This window comes from Hoplias malabaricus, unplaced genomic scaffold (genome assembly GCF_029633855.1).
Source record: "Hoplias malabaricus isolate fHopMal1 unplaced genomic scaffold, fHopMal1.hap1 scaffold_359, whole genome shotgun sequence".
In the NCBI taxonomy this organism is placed as follows: domain Eukaryota; kingdom Metazoa; phylum Chordata; class Actinopteri; order Characiformes; family Erythrinidae; genus Hoplias; species Hoplias malabaricus.
Window position 1 is genome coordinate 1 of NW_027101228.1, and position 12,500 is coordinate 12,500.

Here is a 12,500-nt window from a genome sequence, read left to right on the forward strand (position 1 = left end):
TAACGGTTTCACGCTCTGTTGAACTCTCTCTTCAAAGTCCTGTTTCAACTTTCCCTCACGGTACTCGGTTCGCTATCGGTCTCGTGCCGGTATTTAGCCTTAGATGGAGTTTACCACCCGCTTTGGGCTGCATTCCCAAGCAACCCGACTCCGAGAAGCCCGACCTACCCGGGCGGGAACGCGGGACTCGCTACCGGGCTTTCACCGTCTATGGGAAGAAGCCACGTTCGCGAGGACTTGGTCCCGCGTCCGCACCGAGACGGATCTTACGGACTTCCGTACGCTACATTTCCCGGCCAACCCCGGTCAGGGGAAAGTGGGATTCAGCGCTGGGCTCTTCCCTGTTCGCTCGCCGCTACTAAGGGAATCCTTGTTAGTTTCTTTTCCTCCGCTTACTGATATGCTTAAGTTCAGCGGGTCGTCTCGTCTGATCTGAGGCCGCACACAGAGGTTTCTTATGCGGGGGCGAGGGCGGAGGCGGAGGGCCGAAGGCTAGGGGCGAGGGGCGAGAGCCCGGCACGAGACCGAACTCCGCGACACCTTCCCCCCCACCCCGGCCGCTCGCCCGCCCGCTCACTCGCCCGCTCGCTGGGTTTAATCGGCACTCGCCACCCCCGCGTCCGACTGCGCGGAGCCCCGCTCGGGACTCGGGGAGAGACCGTAACGGACGTGGACCCGGACCTACTCGGCTCTCCCTCCGTTCCCTGTACGGAGCTCTCTCGCAACACGGGCCGCGTGGACTGGCTCGGAACCGAGTCTTCGTTTGGGAAGACGAAGGGCCGTTTTCAGGCCCTGCGAGCTTCCAGCCGCGGTCTCTCTCTCTCAGCGGGGGCGCGGAGACCGATCGATGGGTAAAGCGACCCTCAGACAGGCGTGGCCGCGGGATGGACCCCCGCGGCCGCAATATGCGTTCGAAATTTCGATGATCTGTGTCCTGCAATTCACATTAGTTAACGCAGATGGCTGCGTTCTTCATCGAAGCACGAGCCGAGTGATCCACCGCTAAGAGTCGTATTCGGGTTTGTGCCCGGCCCGTTACAGGCCGGGCGAAGGAAGCCATTCGAACAAGAGACAATTTTTGCCAATATATTTCAAGCCGGGTGCCTTCCACCCCCGTGCAGGGGGGGAAAGGTCATTGAACCTGGGCGTCACCACCGGACCGAGGAGTTACGGCCCGGGGGACGATCGCCCGAGTAGGTGCCCGAGACTTACGTGGTTTAGGAGACCGGGGTCTAGGCACCCGCCGTTCCCGGCGAGGCCCAGGGGTTTGGTTCGCTGCGTTACGGGTCCCGGTCTAAGGCATTCAGGCGTGCGCTCAAAGCCAAGCTCTCCACCCCGGAGGGTATGAGCGAGGCCCGGTGGTACGCTCCCAAGTCCCCGCTTAGGGGGAAGGCGCTGGGTAGATCCCACCTAGTCAGGACCGGCGGGCACCGGCCGTCTCCTTTCGGGTGTTTATAAACGCATCCGGGGTTCGTGAGGCCCCTTCAACTCGCGCACCGGCCTTAGACTATTATACGGTCCGTCTCTGCGAAGCCAACATCGGGGGTATTTTGCATGCGCTCTTAAGCTCCGCTCTAACCCCGTGAGGGGAAAGAGTTTCGCCCGGCGGTACGCTCCCGTCCACCACCGCCCCCTGTGCCGGGGGGATGGGTTCAGGGAGATCCCACCGAGGCCGGCGAGCACCGGCCAACGCCCTGGGGGTGAGTAAGCCCCTTTGACTCGCGCACGCACAATCAAGCCTTCAACGATCAATGGTTTTTTGGGTTTAACTACCCGGCGGGCGGCTCCGGCGCCACTCTTCCCCCCGCGAACGGGAGGGGCGGACCGGGGTACCTATGCACCTAAGGCGGTCCTCGCATAACCCCGAGTTCCGAAGCCGGCTCGCTACGTCCACCCACCCGGAGGGGGGAGAGACTCACGTCGGCCGACGACGAAAGGTACGAGGCTTCTGCGGTCCATACCTTGAAGGTACCCGCCGGGGGGGAGGTTCGGCCTCTCGAGTCCGACTCGACAACCGGCACGGACGGCGGGCGCCGACCGCGGCCAGGTCACCGTTATTGATCCTTCCGCAGGTTCCCCTACGAAAACCTTGTTACGACTTTTACTCCCTCTAGATGTCCGGGTTCGATCGACTTCCCATCGCCCGGAGGCGACCCCCGTTCGAGGGCCGCCCCGGGGACGGTCCGAGGACCTCACCGAGGCATCCGATCGGTAGTAGCGACGGGCGGTGTGTACAAAGGGCAGGGACTTAATCGACGCGGGCTGGTGACCCGCGCCTACTTGGAATTCCTCGTTCGAGGGGAATAGTTGCAATCCCCTGTCCCCAGCGGGGAATGGCGTTCATAGGATTGCCCGCACCTCTCGGCGTAGGGTAACTTACATGTTGAACCAGCCATTGTAGCTCACGTGCGACCCCGGACTTCTAAGGGCATCACAGACCTGTTATTGCTCCATTTCTCACACTCTATCAGATTCACAAATCGCTCTAAGAAGTTTAGCCACCGACCGCTGATTCCCACCGGGCGAACCCCAACCTTCAGGCCCGCGGTAAGCGGGAGGGCACCGGGGAGGGGAGAGGGAAGGCGAAGGCGAAGGACGGACAACCCACACCCGGAGAGCGGAACGAGGTGCGGACGGCATCGGGGAGGGAACCGAACGCGAAGGGGAGAGGCCGGAGCCACCCACTCGACGCAGAACTGAACCCCCGTCAACCGCATCACCTCCCCGAACCGATCCGGGGTAGAACCGGACCCCCGCCGAAACCCCCAACACCCCCACCCCGATGGGGACCCCCCGCGAACGGGGACCTTCGGGGATAGAGTCCGACCCAGGAGAGGGGCCGTGTAACTACTTAAAGGATGGGATCTCGTTCGTTACCGGAATTGACCAGACGAATCGCTCCACGAACTACCAACGGCCATGCACCACCACCCACAGAATCGAGAAAGAGCCGTCAATCTGTCAATCCTTACCGTGTCCGGGCCGGGTTAGGTTCCCCGCGTTGAGTCAAATTAAGCCGCAAGCTCCACTCCTGGTGGTGCCCTTCCGTCAATTCCTTTAAGTTTCAGCTTTGCAACCGTACTCCCCCCAGAGCCCAAAGACTCGTGGTTTCCCGGACGCTGCCCGGCGGGTCATAGTCGTTAACCCAACGCCGCCGGATCGCGGGTCGGCATAGTTTACGGTCGGAACTACGACGGTACCTGATCGTCTTCGATCCTCCGACTTTCGTTCTTGATTAATGAAAACATTCTTGGCAAATGCCTTCGCTTTTGTCCGTCCCGCACCGGTCTACGAATTTCACCTCTCTCGGTGCGGTACGAATGCCCCCGGCCGTCCCTCTTAATCATGACCTTTGGTCCGTCAAACCCACGAAATAGGACCAAGAGAGCGGTCGGATACCCCCCCGGCTCGGGGAACCGTGCGGCGGCCAGAAAACGGCCCCGCCCGGCCGCCTCGCCGAAGAGCTCCGACTCGCCCCCCATGGGAAGGCCTTATTCCATTATTCCTAGCTCAGTCCATTCAAGGCACGCTTCGGCCTGCTTTGAGCACTCTGTTTTGTTCAAAGTAAACGCACCGGACCCTTCCGCCCCCCACGTATTCAACCGCGGCGGACGACCCAGCTAAGGGCCTCTCCGCGGAGGAAGGGAGCAGAGGACACCGGATGAGTAGGGACAAGGTCCCGCGACCTCCACCCAGAGACCCGCGGGGGGTCCCCAACCCCCCCGGAGAGGGGCAGCTTCCCACCGCGAAGTCCGGACGGGCAGAGGCCCGGCAGCCGGGACCCGTCCCCGGATCCAACTACGAGCTTTTTAACTGCAGCAACGTTAACATACGCTATTGGAGCTGGAATTACCGCGGCTGCTGGCACCAGACTTGCCCTCCAATGGGTCCTCACCCACGGACGTAGATTGAGTTCATTTCGGTCCCGAAACCTTCAAACGGGGCCTCGCACCGATATTTTTCGTCACTACCTCCCCGTGTCGGGAATGGGTAATTTGCGCGCCTGCTGCCTTCCTTGGATGTGGTAGCCGTTTCTCAGGCTCCCTCTCCGGAATCGAACCCAGATTCCCCGTTACCCGTGGTCACCACACGTAGTCCCGTAGACTACCGTCGAAAGTTGATAGGGCAGACACTCGAATGAGACGTCGCCGCCCCGAAGGGCTCTGCGATCGGCCAAAGGTTATCTAGAGTCACCAAAGCGGACCCGACCGGAGTCGGGAGGGGGTTTTTTGGTTCTGATAAATGCACGTATCCGTGGGGGGCGCCGAGGGGGGAAGGTGAACCAGTCACCGACCACCTCGAAACGGCACCCCCACTTCCAACGCTTCGTTTGCATGTATTAGCTCTGGAATTACCACAGTTATACCAAGTAACGTGTGGAGCGATCAAAGGAACCATAACTGATTTAATGAGCCATTCGCAGTTTCACTGTACCAACGCCCGTGTGTACTTAGACTTGCATGGCTTAATCTTTGAGACAAGCATATGATACTGGCAGGATCAACCAGGCCGATCCCTCTGGTACTCAAACCCGGCTTGGGGAAAGAGAGAGAGTCGGTGGTGCGTGGAACTCGACCCCCCGAAGGAGGAAGAGACGCGCACCGCGGAAAGGCTTTTCGAACGAGACCCCCCGGAGGTGGGTCTGCAATCGGGGGTTTGACTACTTGGAAAATGTACGATTCAAGGCCCGGACGGTGCAGGCTAGGGGCCGGTTCCTTCCCTCAATAGGATCCCGACCCTAAGGCACCACCGACTCGGACCTTTTAACGGACCCAAACTGCGGTGGAAATTAGACCGACGGATCGGCTAAGTCTCCCTCGGAACGATTCTGGGACAAGCGGACCCCCTGTTACGGGGGGTCCACGAGCCATGGAGGCTGGAGCACGTGGCGGGGAGGATCGTTCTAAAAGCCGGTATTATTTCGGATTAGAAGCCTGCCCCTGGTGCTCCGGGTATGCCGCATTTCGAACGGGCGTAAAGGACGTCCGTTTAAGGGAAGAGAATGGAAGAGAATTTCCTGGCCCCCTCAAAGCGCGAGGAGGTCGGCATAGGTTTTACGGTACGCCCCCCCCGGAGCCGTCTGATGTTCAGAAGACGAAGGGTTTTGCCCCCAATCTCGTAAGGTCGAGGGCTCACCACCGAACTTCCAGCCGCGGTCCTTGGTAGGACCGATACGCGGACAAGCCGCAAAATCCTGGCCCCCTCGCAGTGCGAGGAGGTCGGCAAAGGTTTTACGATTCGCCCCCCCGGAGCCTACGGTTAGTTTTCTCGATTTAAGAAGACGAAGGGGGTCGGGCCCGGGAACCGTAAACCGAGCGCCTCTTCCCCTGCGAACTTCCAGCCGCGGTCCGTTTAAAAAGACCGATCCGTGACACCTCTAATGCGCTCTTTGCCTCCGGCCGTTTCCAGCGCGGGGGCCCGGTGGTGCGCTCCCAAGTCCCCGCGGAGGGGAAAATCTGGGAGATCCCACATTAGACCAAGCGGAACGCCGGTCTTCGCCTCGGGGGTTTGTATGCCCCTTTCGACTCGCGCACGGGCAAGAGTTAGGTTAGGAACGGGGACAACTGCCGGCGGGCGGCCCGTCGCACCCACCCCGCAAGTGGGCAGGTGGTCGGTGGCCTGTGGACCCGCCGCTCGGATTCGTTTATAGTAGGAACCATAACGGGGTACAACCCTCATACGCTCGACCCCCTCACGCCCAGAGAAGTGTTCACCTCCCTGGGCATATATCGAACGAATCATCGGGATTGAAGGGGAGGCCACCCAAACCATCCCCTTAGCCCAGAGGGGTGCCAGTCCTCGGGCTTCGGTATTCGCATCACCGGGGTCTATGGAGGTCTCGACTTAGGTTTTGAAAACCTCCAGAGGGGGGGCCGGATTAACCACCACCCTAGCCCAGAGGGGTGCCAGTCCTCGGGCTTCGGTATTCGCATCACCGGGGTCTATGGAGGTCTCGACTTAGGTTTTGAAAACCTCCAGAGGTGGGGCCGGATTAACCACCACCCTAGCCCAGAGGGGTGCCAGTCCTCGGGCATGTCACTTCGCATCACCGGGGTTCTATGGAGGTCTCGACTTAGGTTTTAAAAACCTCCAGAGGGTGGGGGCATATCTTATCCCCACCCTAGCCCAGAGGGGTGCCAGTCCTCGGGCATGTCATTTCGCATCACCGGGGTCTACGGAGGTCTCGACTTAGGTTTTGAAAACCTCCAGAGGGTGGGGGCATATCTTATCCCCACCCTAGCCCAGAGGGGTGCCAGTCCTCGGGCTTCGGTATTCGCATCACCGGGGTCTACGGAGGTCTCGACTTAGGTTTTGAAAACCTCCAGAGGGTGGGGCCTGACTTACCACCAACCCTTAGCCCAGAGGTGTGCCACTCCTCGGGCATGGAATTCGCATCAACGGGGTCTACGGATGTCTCGACTTAGGTTTTGAACACATCCAGGGAAGCAGAGCGGACATTCCCATTATTTCAAGCCCATCGGGAAGCCACTCCTTTGGGCATAGCGTTTCGCATCGCTGTTACCCAAACTTACGTCTGATTTAATGCCTCCCTAATATCCCGACGGCACCAGGCTGAGAAACCATATGCCCACAGGATTTGAGGCGTTGGAACCTCGTTCGCATAGCCGACAACGATGAACCTCCCTCGGACTCGCTACGAGGCTTGAGGAGGGTCCTGATTTTCTTAAAATCTCAGGTGAGGGACTTAGAAAATTTTCACTTTAAAACCACAGACCTCCAGAGGAGAGACCGGGCTTATCACAACCTTAGCCCAGAGGGCGTCACTCCTCGGGCATGTCACTTCGCATCACCGGGGGTCCATGGATGTCTCGACTTAGGTTTTGAACACATCCAGAAGGGGGGGCCGGATTAACCACCACCCTTAGCCCAGAGGGGTGCCAGTCCTCGGGCTTTAAATTCGCTTCGCCGGGGTCTATGGAAGTCATTTTTTAGACCTCCAGAGGGGAGGCAACCCAAACCATCCCCTTAGCCCAGAGGTGTGCCACTCCTCGGGCTTGTGTATTCGCATCACCGGGGTCCATGGAAGTCATTTTAGACATCCAGAGGGGAGGCCACCCTAACCATCCCCTTAGCCCAGAGGGGTGCCAGTCCTCGGGCTTTAAATTCGCTTCGCCGGGGTCTATGGAAGTCATTTTTAGACCTCCAGAGGGGAGGCAACCCAAACCATCCCCTTAGCCCAGAGGTGTGCCAATCCTCGGGCTTGTGTATTCGCATCACCGGGGTCCATGGAAGTCATTTTAGACATCCAGAGGGGAGGCCACCCTAACCATCCCCTTAGCCCAGAGGGGTGCCAGTCCTCGGGCTTTAAATTCGCTTCGCCGGGGTCTATGGAAGTCATTTTTAGACCTCCAGAGGGGAGGCAACCCAAACCATCCCCTTAGCCCAGAGGTGTGCCACTCCTCGGGCTTGTGTATTCGCATCACCGGGGTCCATGGAAGTCATTTTAGACATCCAGAGAGTGGGGCCGGTCTTACCACCACCCTTAAGCCCAGAGGGCGTCACTCCTCGGGCATGAAATTCGGATTACCGGGGTCTATGGATGTCTCAACTTAGGTTTTGAACACATCCAGAGGGGAGGCCACCCAAACCATCCCCTTAGCCCGGAGGTGTGCACCTCCTCGGGCTTCAAATTCGAATCACCGGGGTCCATGGAAGTCATTTTAGACATCCAGAGAGTGGGGCCGGTCTTACCACCACTCTTAGCCCAGAGGGCGCCACTCCTCGGGCATGAAATTCGCATCACCGGGGTCCATGGAAGTCAGTTTAGACCTCCAGAGAGTGGGGCCGGTCTTACCACCACTCTTAAGCCCAGAGGGCGTCACTCCTCGGGCATGAAATTCGGATTACCGGGGTCTATGGATGTCTCAACTTAGGTTTTGAACACATCCAGAGGGGAGGCCACCCAAACCATCCCCTTAGCCCGGAGGTGTGCACCTCCTCGGGCTTGAAATTCGAATCACCGGGGTCCATGGAAGTCAGTTTAGACCTCCAGAGAGTGGGGCCGGTCTTACCACCACCCTTAAGCCCAGAGGGCGTCACTCCTCGGGCATGGAATTCGCATCAACGGGGTCTACGGATGTCTCGACTTAGGTTTTGAACACATCCAGGGAAGCAGAGCGGACATTCCCATTATTTCAAGCCCATCGGGAAGCCACTCCTTTGGGCATAGCGTTTCGCATCGCTGTTACCCAAACTTACGTCTGATTTAATGCCTCCCTAATATCCCGACGGCACCAGGCTGAGAAACCATATGCCCACAGGATTAGAGGCGTCTGAACCCCTTTCGCATAGCCGACAACGATGAACCTCCCTCGGACTCGCTACGAGGCTTGAGGAGGGTCCTGATTCTCTTAAAATCTCAGGTGAGGGACTTAGAAAATATTCACTTTAAAACCACAGACCTCCAGAGGAGAGACCGGGCTTATCACAACCTTAGCCCAGAAGGCACCACTCTTCGGGCATGTCACTTCGCATCACCGGGGTCCATGGAAGTCTCGACTTAGGTTTTGAACGCATCCAGAGGGTGGGAGCCGGACTTACCACCACCCTTAGCCCAGAGGGCGTCACTCCTCGGGCATAAAATTCGGATAACCGGGGTCCATGGAAGTCAATTTTGACCTCCAGAGAGGGGGGGGGCCTGGCTTACCACCACCCTAAGCCCAGAGGGCGTCACTCCTCGGGCATGAAATACGCTACACCGGGGTCCATGGAAGTCAGTTTAGACCTCCAGAGAGGGGGGGCCGGGCTTACCACCACCCTTAGCCCAGAGGGCACCACTCCTCGGGCTTGAAATTCGCATCACCGGGGTCCATGGAAGTCTCGACTTAGGTTTTGGAAACCTCCAGAGGGGGGGCTGCACTTACCACCACCCTAAGCCCAGAGGGCGTCACTCCTCGGGCATGAAATACGCTATACCGGGGTCCATGGAAGTCCTTTTAGACCTCCAGAGAGGGGGGGGGCCGGGCTTACCACCACCCTTAGCCCAGAGGGCACCACTCCTCGGGCTTGAAATTCGCATCACCGGGGTCCATGGAAGTCTCGACTTAGGTTTTGGAAACCTCCAGAGGGGGGGCTGCACTTACCACCACCCTTAGCCCAGAGGTTCATCACTCCTCGGGCATGAAATTCGGATAACCGGGGTCCATGGAAGTCAGTTTAGACCTCCAGAGAGTGGGGCCGGGCTTACCACCACCCTAAGCCCAGAGGGCGTCACTCCTCGGGCATGAAATTCAGATAACCGGGGTCCATGGAAGTCAGTTTAGACCTCCAGAGAGTGGGGCCGGGCTTACCACCACCCTAAGCCCAGAGGGCGTCACTCCTCGGGCATGAAATTCGGATAACCGGGGTCCATGGAAGTCTCGACTTAGGTTTTGGAGACCTCCAGAGGGGGGGCCGGGCATACCACCACCCTTAGCCCAGAGGGCGTCACTCCTCGGGCATGAAATACGCTATACCGGGGTCCATGGAAGTCAGTTTTGACCTCCAGAGAGGGGGGGCCTGGCTTACCACCACCCTAGCCGAGAGGGCGTCACTCCTCGGGCATGAAATTCGCTTCACCGGGGTCCATGGAAGTCATTTTAGACCTCCAGAGAGGGGGGGCTGCACTTACCACCACCCTAGCCGAGAGGGCGTCACTCCTCGGGCATGAAATTCGGATCACCGGGGTCCATGGAAGTCAGTTTAGACCTCCAGAGAGTGGGGCCGGGCTTACCACCACCCTAAGCCCAGAGGGCGTCACTCCTCGGGCATGAAATTCGGATAACCGGGGTCCATGGAAGTCTCGACTTAGGTTTTGGAGACCTCCAGAGGGGGGGCCGGGCATACCACCACCCTTAGCCCAGAGGGCGTCACTCCTCGGGCATGAAATACGCTTAACCGGGGTCCATGGAAGTCAATCTAGACCTCCAGAGAGGGGGGGCCGGGCTTACCACCACCCTTAGCCCAGAGGGCATCACTCCTCGGGCATGAAATTCGCATCACCGGGGTCCATGGAAGTCAGTTTAGACCTCCAGAGGGGGGGCTGAGCATACCACCACCCTTAGCCCAGAGGTGTGCTCCTCATCGGGCATGAAATACGCTTCACCGGGGTCCATGGAAGTCATTCGAGACCTCCAGAGGGGGGGCCGGGCATACCACCACCCTTAGCCCAGAGGTGAGTCACTCCTCGGGCATCAAATTCGCATCACCGGGGTCCATGGAAGTCAGTTTAGACCTCCAGAGGGGGGGCTGAGCATACCACCACCCTTAGCCCAGAGGTGTGCTCCTCATCGGGCATGAAATACGCTTCACCGGGGTCCATGGAAGTCATTCGAGACCTCCAGAGGGGGGGCCGGGCATACCACCACCCTTAGCCCAGAGGTGAGTCACTCCTCGGGCATCAAATTCGCATCACCGGGGTCCATGGAAGTCAGTTTAGACCTCCAGAGGGGGGGCTGAGCATACCACCACCCTTAGCCCAGAGGTGTGCTCCTCATCGGGCATGAAATACGCTTCACCGGGGTCCATGGAAGTCATTCGAGACCTCCAGAGGGGGGGCCGGGCATACCACCACCCTTAGCCCAGAGGTGAGTCACTCCTCGGGCATCAAATTCGCATCACCGGGGTCCATGGAAGTCAGTTTAGACCTCCAGAGGGGGGGCTGAGCATACCACCACCCTTAGCCCAGAGGTGTGCTCCTCATCGGGCATGAAATACGCTTCACCGGGGTCCATGGAAGTCATTCGAGACCTCCAGAGGGGGGGCCGGGCATACCACCACCCTTAGCCCAGAGGTGAGTCACTCCTCGGGCATCAAATTCGCATCACCGGGGTCCATGGAAGTCAGTTTAGACCTCCAGAGGGGGGGCTGAGCATACCACCACCCTTAGCCCAGAGGTGTGCTCCTCATCGGGCATGAAATACGCTTCACCGGGGTCCATGGAAGTCATTCGAGACCTCCAGAGGGGGGGCTGGGCATACCACCACCCTTAGCCCAGAGGTGAGTCACTCCTCGGGCATCAAATTCGCATCACCGGGGTCCATGGAAGTCAGTTTAAACATCCAGAGGGGGGGGGCCGAGCATACCACCACCCTTAGCCCAGAGGTGTGCTCCTCATCGGGCATCAAATTCGCATCACCGGTGTCCATGGAAGTCATTCGAGACCTCCAGAGGGGGGGCCGAGTATACCACCACCCTTAGCCCAGAGGTGAGTCACTCCTCGGGCATCAAATTCGCATCACCGGGGTCCATGGAAGTCAGTTTAGACCTCCAGAGGGGGGGCCGAGCATACCACCACCCTTAGCCCAGAGGTGAGTCACTCCTCGGGCATCAAATTCGCATCACCGGGGTCCATGGAAGTCAGTTTAAACATCCAGAGGGGGGGGCCGAGCATACCACCACCCTTAGCCCAGAGGTGTGCTCCTCATCGGGCATCAAATTCGCATCACCGGGGTCCATGGAAGTCAGTTTAGACCTCCAGAAAGGGGGGCCGAACCTACCACCAACCTTAGCCCAGAGGGCGTCACTCCTCGGGCTTCAAACTCCCATCGCCGGGGTCCCATGGAAGTCTCGACTTAGGTTTTGAACCGTTCCGGGGTCACCTCCAGTGAGATAACGCGGAAATCTCACTATATTCATGCCCACAGGCGAACCAGAGCCTTGGGCTTGTCATAGTTACATACGGTGTACCCAAACTTTCGTCTTTTCTAAAGGAACCCTAATGTCCTGACGGCACCGCACTGGAAACCCCCATGCCCTCTGAATTTTTACCTCTCCGAGGTGCTCCGTTTTGGGCTTGCTACCTAGGGCGAAGAGGGTCAGAAATTTTTCTAAGTCCTACTTTAAAACGTCCCACTGGGAGAACACTAGGGTTAGCACTTTGCCAAAAAATCACGGCTGAATGCAATTTTCACGCCTCGCACCCTTTGTTCGTTTAGATTTAACAAAAAAATCAACCGACCCCCCTTTTTAACAACGCTTTGCCGAATTTAGCTCACTTTTCCCGGCCTGGAATATCTCACGCTTGCCCCCCACGGTACTTACCTCCGGGGAAGACACCCCCGTCGCTGCCAACGCCCATGCCCGGCCCAGGCTCACCCGACTCGGCCTCGCTCGCTCCATCGCCCGCTCCAAACCTCCGGGGAGAAGACCCCCATCGCCGCCAACGCCCATGCCCGGCCCAGGCTCACCCGACTCGGCCTCGCTCGCTACATCGCCCCGCTCCAAACCTCCGGGGCTGGACCTCCACCAACCCAGCGCACCTCTCGAACCTATCCGGCCCACACTTAAGCACTCCTCCTCGGACTAAACCATCCAGCCCGCGCCGCTGGAACGAGCGCCCACTGGAAGACCCGAGCCCCAAACCCGCGCGCTTTACGGTTCTCTATCTCCCCGGGCTCGGAGCACTTTTCTCGGCCATGGGACCTCCAGGGGGGGCCCTTCATGGCTCCGTCAATATTCCTTTAAGTCTCACTCCGCCCACTGGAAGACCCGAGCCCCAA

General features: G+C 59.0%; 1 non-coding gene across 1 annotated transcript; it reads right to left on the bottom strand.

Annotated features, from left to right (window-relative positions):
* Positions 1–857: 857 nt before the first annotated feature.
* On the bottom strand, positions 858–1,011 carry LOC136685347 (5.8S ribosomal RNA). Its single transcript, XR_010800102.1, has one exon. It is a non-coding gene; the product is annotated as a 5.8S ribosomal RNA (ribosomal RNA).
* Positions 1,012–12,500: the final 11,489 nt, after the last annotated feature.